This window comes from Bos taurus, chromosome 3 (genome assembly GCF_002263795.3).
Source record: "Bos taurus isolate L1 Dominette 01449 registration number 42190680 breed Hereford chromosome 3, ARS-UCD2.0, whole genome shotgun sequence".
Taxonomy (NCBI): domain Eukaryota; kingdom Metazoa; phylum Chordata; class Mammalia; order Artiodactyla; family Bovidae; genus Bos; species Bos taurus.
This window is the reverse complement of record NC_037330.1, coordinates 21227029-21233141: the sequence shown is the minus strand read 5'-3', so window position 1 is coordinate 21233141 and position 6113 is coordinate 21227029. Positions and strand designations below refer to the sequence as shown.

Below are 6113 nucleotides of genomic sequence, written 5' to 3'. Positions count from 1 at the left end.
GGGAAGATCCCCTGGAGGAGGATTTGGCAACCTACTCCAGTATTCTTGCCTGGGTAATCCCAGGTAGAGAGGAGGCCTGGTAGGATACAGACCACGGCATCACAAAGACTTGGACACAGTTGAGTGACTTAGCATTCACTCAGGCAGGCGCTCCATATGGAGTCCAGAAAATGTGACTACTACGGTCTCTGGTGCACACTATTAATGCACTAGGCTGTTAGCCGGAAGGCTGCAGCCCATCCAAGGTTCTAGCCCATCCAAGAATGGTGGGAGTGGTTTTTATTCCATTTCATTCATGATATTCTATTCTGGGTCCTATCTACCTTACAACTACTGCCAGGCTAGTGCTAGCTCTGTTCGCACAAAACACCTTCTGTAAGAGTGTTCTTAACTGAGGAACTGTGAAAAGAGACCTAAGAATCCATGTCCTGCTGGGGTGAAATATGTATTCAGTCTTTTAAGGCTTGGACAGTAAGTTAAAATATATTTACCTCAAGTTTTTCACTTTTAATAGGAGACCAGTGATTAGTATTTGCTGTATCAGTTATGTTATCAGAAAAATCATCATCATAATTATCCTCTGCATTATTTTTGATAAGGGTTTCTTCCATAGTTTGTGTATTACTTGGTTTCATGGTTTTAGGATTATGAAGTTGCTGCAGCCATCATGATTGTACACATACCATTGACCACTTTTGCAGGTATTTCCATAGTCTAGAGAACTAGATGTGCAATTGCTACCTTCAGTGTTTATACGCTTCTTATGTTGGCAAATCCTGCCAATTTGCTTTCTACAGAAGTGAGACTGAGTCATATTCCAATTTATTTTCTAATCTTTCAATGTCCTTGTCTTCATTTACTTGCCAATACAACGGTCTTTCTATATATCTCTCTACAATATTCTAACTAATAGAGGGAGCAGTGCCCTCCAGACACAACTAAGAAGAAGGACAGCAGATGGACACTGTGGACATTACACATATTCTATATTGTATGTTGGAAAACTAAACATTCAATATTTTTAGAGTCTTCCAATAACTGTAATTGCTTTCTCTAATGACTTAGTCAAGGAGGTCCAGAGAAGACTGGCCAGAATGACTTCTTTGACAGCTTCCTACCAAGCAACTTATCTGAGGAGAAAAATCTCGCTGATCCTGGATGTTTTATCTTTCTCCCTTTTCCTCTTTTATTTACATTTGGACTTGATGAAAATAATCTAGTACCTATCCTCCCTCCTATAAAATGGGGAACTGGTATTTGAATTTGTCTGTTATTCCTTTTTCCCCACTACCTCCATAAAAATCAGCACATCACCAGAGTCAATAGAATCCTGCCCCCGACGGGCTCCTCCTTCAGACCTGGACCCTTGGATCTAGTGGCTCATGTTTGCTCTGTTCTACTGTTGAACCCCGTGAGCAAAATTGAGCTCTTTGGCTTTTACATACTAAGTGTGTTTATTGGACAAGTCTTTTTTCTTCCTCTCATTTGTGCATCGTTACTTTCTCCCATCACTGTGGGATTCTGCTTGTAATTTTAAGAAGTGAACTTTTGGGGATAATCCATGTTGAGTTGTGGTTGACAGGGATCCATTCCCTGTGAGGTAGAAGTTGACAGCTAATCTGGGCTGTGAGTCTTTTTCAATTGCTGCTTGTCCTGAGGATTCTGGTATTTCATTAGTATAAAATAATAACATTGCAGCAGGGAAAAGGTGTCCACCTCTTGTCTTTCCACAATTTGGTAAAAACCATATAAGCCCAATCAATAGTGGTCAATAACTTCAAATTGGGAATATCTAAAATAAGGATGATCTTAATACACAATGGTTCCCCCCATAAGGAACTCTTAAAATTAATAAATAGCTACACTTAAAAAGAATTAGTACAGGAAGAATGCTGTTACATGCTTCAGCATGCAACAGGCAGCTCTCTTTCATTGGTATACTCAAGTTTCTAAATAACTGAAAAAATCATATAAATGACCTTTAAGGATTGTTTAAATCAGACAACAGAAAGCTGAAGAAGAGACATTTATGTCATTACAAAAAAGCAATAAGTCAGCAACATGAGCACTTGTGACCACTCTACTAATCAAGACTGAATACTTCCAGAACTGTAAGCAAGTTCAGTCCTTAATAAAAATGGATGAAAAGCAATGACTTCATGCACAGATTCATACACTGGAGACTCATAAGTGTATCACAGAATACTCTGATTTTCAGTAATGCTGCTGCTGCTACTAAGTCGATTCAGTCAGTCCAACTCTGTGCGACCCCCATAGATGGCAGCCCACCAGGCTCCCCCATCCCTGGGATCCTCCAGGCAAGAACACTGGAGTGGGTTGCCATCTCCTTCTCCAATGCATGAAAGTGAAAAGTGAAAGTGAAGTTGCTCAGTCGTGTCCGACTCTTAGCGACCCCATGGACTGCAGCCTACCACGCTCCTCCATCCATGGGATTTTCCAGGCAAGATTACTGCAGTGGGTTGCCATTGCCTTCTCCATTTCAGCAATGAGGCTCCTTCAATATTAAGCAATAGTGTTGCTTAATTATTTCATTTTGTTTCCCTCACTGGCAAGTGGTTTTGCTAGATATCATTGCCTCTGCTTTCACCTTAAATAATACCCTCATTTTGATGGAATTTTCTCCTTTTAAATAGATTTTCTTAGAAACAAATCAATATGCTTTCTCTTCCTCCAGAAAGGACAAGTAAGTTATCTAAAAATTTAGAGGCTCTACTGCCCCAATTAGTTTAGGGAAAGTAATAATCATTTACATGACTTTAAATATAAATTTTAAATGAGAAAATTAAGAATTTCTAGAGAAAGTGCTTTATGCCTATATTTAAATGCAATATTTCCTGAAATAAAAATATGCTGAATTCCTAATATGAGAAAATAAAAGATTTAGCTATAGATTCAATTGATGTTCTTGGTTACTTGAGAAAAAAAAAAGAAAGAAATGAAATTGATAACAAAATGCATCTTAGTATATTTAAGAAGTTATATAATTTAAATATTTGATGTATAATGGTATTGGAAAGATGTATATCATTTTTTTTTTGAGGTGACTCAGAAAAGTTAGAATGATTTAATAATTTGGTCTAAAAGTGACTATATATTTTCTTTCACATTTTCTCATAATGTAGAAAATAATAATAACATAATAGTCTACTCTTGAGAGTCCCTTGGACTGCAAGGAGATCCTACCAGTCCATTCTGAAGGAGATCAGCCCTGGGATTTCTTTGGAAGGAATGATCCTAAAGCTGAAAATCCAGTACTTTGGCCACCTCATGCGAAGAGTTGACTCATTGGAAAAGACTCTGATGCTGGGAGGGATTGGGGGCAGGAGGAGAAGGGGAAGACAGAGGATGAGATGGCTGGATGGCATCACTGACTTGATGGACATGAGTCTGAGTGAACTCCGGGAGTTGGTGATGGACAGGGAGGCCTGGCGTGCTGCGATTCATGGGGTCACAAAGAGTCGGACACGACTGAGCGACTGAACTGAACTGAACGGAATAGTCTACTCTATACAAGTCTTGGGTTTATATTGACTTGAAAATCCAAATTAAATTGCACTTCCTTAATTTCCTCTAGTGGTTGTACTGATCAAATAAACAAATACTGCATCCAATAAATATAAAATATTAAATTTATGTGTTCAAGTATATTAAATATACTAGAAAGGTAATATCTTTAAACGGGAATTAACACTTATAATTCTAGAAGTCAGAGCACTCAGCTATTCCACTTATGATTATTTGTAAGTATTTTTAGATGTCGTCTAAAGTGACTGCAACATTCTCATGTTCCAACATGTGTCAGCAGAAATGGAATTGTATACGAGCCATGTAAACACTATGTGACAGAGCAATTACTCTTCAGGACTCTTCGCTATAGAAGACCTTGTAGAAGGGGCCAACCATGTGTGTAAAAGGATGACTACAGCATTATTTGTAACCATGAAATCATAAAACCAGCTTAATTTCAAAAGCATATGGAAAGGGTTAAATAAATACTCTATTTAATACTACCTGCAGAAAAAAAGACGGTAGTAACTCCCTCGTTAAAAGCAATTCACAAAGTAACCATGACATCCCAGGAATTTCCAGGGGACCTATTTTCCCGTTGCGGCTTCCCTGATAGCTCAGTTGGTAAAGAATTCACCTGCAATGCGGTTCAATTCCTAGGTTGGGAAGATTACCTGGAGAAGGGAAAGGCTACCCACTCCAGTATTCTGGCCTGGAGAATTCAATGGACAGTCCATGGGGTCGCAAAGAGTCAGACGCGACTGAGCGACTTTCACTTTCACTTTCACTTTATTTTCCGGGTGAGCTCTTCTGTACGGCTCGGTGATGGTCTTCTGATCCTGCCTACTGTCCCTGTCAGGTGGACAAGACACAGCAGACAAGAGGAGGAGGCTTTTTCGGCTTTTACAGTAGGGGATGGGCAGAGAAGAGCCAAGAAAACCTCTAAGTTCTAAAAACGTAAACGGAAGACGTCCCTGGGTGGGCTTGAACCACCAACCTTTCGGTTAACAGCCGAACGCGCTAACCGATTGCGCCACAGAGACTAACGAATGGCACAATTCTCTTAACGCCGCAGAGAAGAAACAGCCCTTCCACGCCAGGCGGAGCCACACGCCTTTCCCCGGACTGCTGCTGCTGCTGCTAAGTCGCTTCAGTCGTGTCCGACTCTGTGCGACCCAATAGACCGCAGCCCACCAGGCTCCCCCGTCCCTGGGATTCTCCAGGCAGGAACACTGGAGTGCTACACCCTCTCAAACCCTCCGACAGCCGGAGAGCTGGCTTCGACGCAGCGCGTTGGTTCTCGTGGGGAAGCCGGGAGTCGGGCGATTCCGAAGCCAGAAGGGCAGCAGTTCGTCCCCGCCGCGCCTGGTTCCACACCCGCCGCAGATGCAGCACCCCCGAGACGCCTCGGGCCTGAGCCGAGGGGGGTCCGAGGGAAGCTGAACCCCCGGTGGGCCCTGTGACGGCTCTCCGATTGCTTCGCTGGCGCTGCCCTCCCTCCTCTGGTCCGCAGTCGGTGGGGCGGGAGCGGAACCAGGGGGTGCGGGGGATCGGTCCGAAGGGACAAACGCGAAGAGCCAGGAAAGAAGCCGGCGAGGTGGGGACCAGGATAAAGAGACTTCCCAGGAGGTCTGTGCAGAGGCAAGGGCCTGATCTGCGGAGGCAAGATTTGGTTTCTGTTTTGATTTAGTCACCATGTATCAAAATTGAGAGGAGGGGACTGGATAAGAGAGCAGAGACGAAAGAAAGTCTATGAATACCTGTTGTCGTCCAGCAACAGCGCAGTGACGGGAAGGAATTTACGTCCGCCTTGTAAGAGCAAGGGCTGCGACGGTGGCAGGAGCCGTGGCGCGCCGTGATCGTATAGTGGTTAGTACTCTGCGTTGTGGCCGCAGCAACCTCGGTTCGAATCCGAGTCACGGCACTCTCATCCGTCACTCCTGACAGCTACTCCCTTTTTACTTCGGCTGGAAACTTGCACAATTGTAACCCCACAGAGTACTCATCTCAACGTTCTCATCCCTGGTCTGAGCAGGAGGAAACTGAAGGCGGTGGTTTCTCCTTTTCTGCTGCTGTGACGTAGGGAAGCCCAGCAAGGAGCCTCCTGTGCTGTAATTGGTGGAAAGCCTAGTTTATTTGTTACTCAAGATGGGCAGGACAAAGACCCGATAAAACTTGTAGCAGATAAGCGACTCCTGCTCCCTAGACTTGTTTTGCAGGTTTCTTCTGGGCTCCTGGGAATCTCTGCTCCGAGGACTTTTTCAATCCTTGGCCATTGTTCCCTTCCTAGTCCTCGTACTAACCTCTCTAGTGCCCTTCGTTTTACACTCTCAAGGATCTTAAATGCCTGTGGGCAGCCACTCACTAGACAAACGGTATCCATCAGGCCAGGACTACTGGAGGAACTTAACTATTACCGCTTATAAGTGATGAAGAACGGTGACTACAGCACCCTCTGCTCTGACAACCAACTAGTGGAAACAGTGAACATGTGATTCCTCTGCCTGACCACAGCTTTGCTGGCAACAGACAGGAAAGTTATACTGAAAGCAGGACCCAAAGTGGGGAGTTTGGGTCAATCACAA

The 6113-nt window shown here is 43.6% G+C and overlaps 2 non-coding genes across 2 annotated transcripts; one reads left to right on the top strand and one right to left on the bottom strand.

Moving 5' to 3' along the window:
• Positions 1–4497: 4497 nt before the first annotated feature.
• TRNAN-GUU (transfer RNA asparagine (anticodon GUU)) lies at positions 4498–4571 on the bottom strand. The gene has a single exon. It is a non-coding gene; the product is annotated as a tRNA-Asn (tRNA).
• An 809-nt stretch (positions 4572–5380) lies between these two features.
• TRNAH-GUG (transfer RNA histidin (anticodon GUG)) lies at positions 5381–5452 on the top strand. Its single transcript has one exon. It is a non-coding gene; the product is annotated as a tRNA-His (tRNA).
• The last annotated feature ends 661 nt before the right edge of the window (positions 5453–6113 follow it).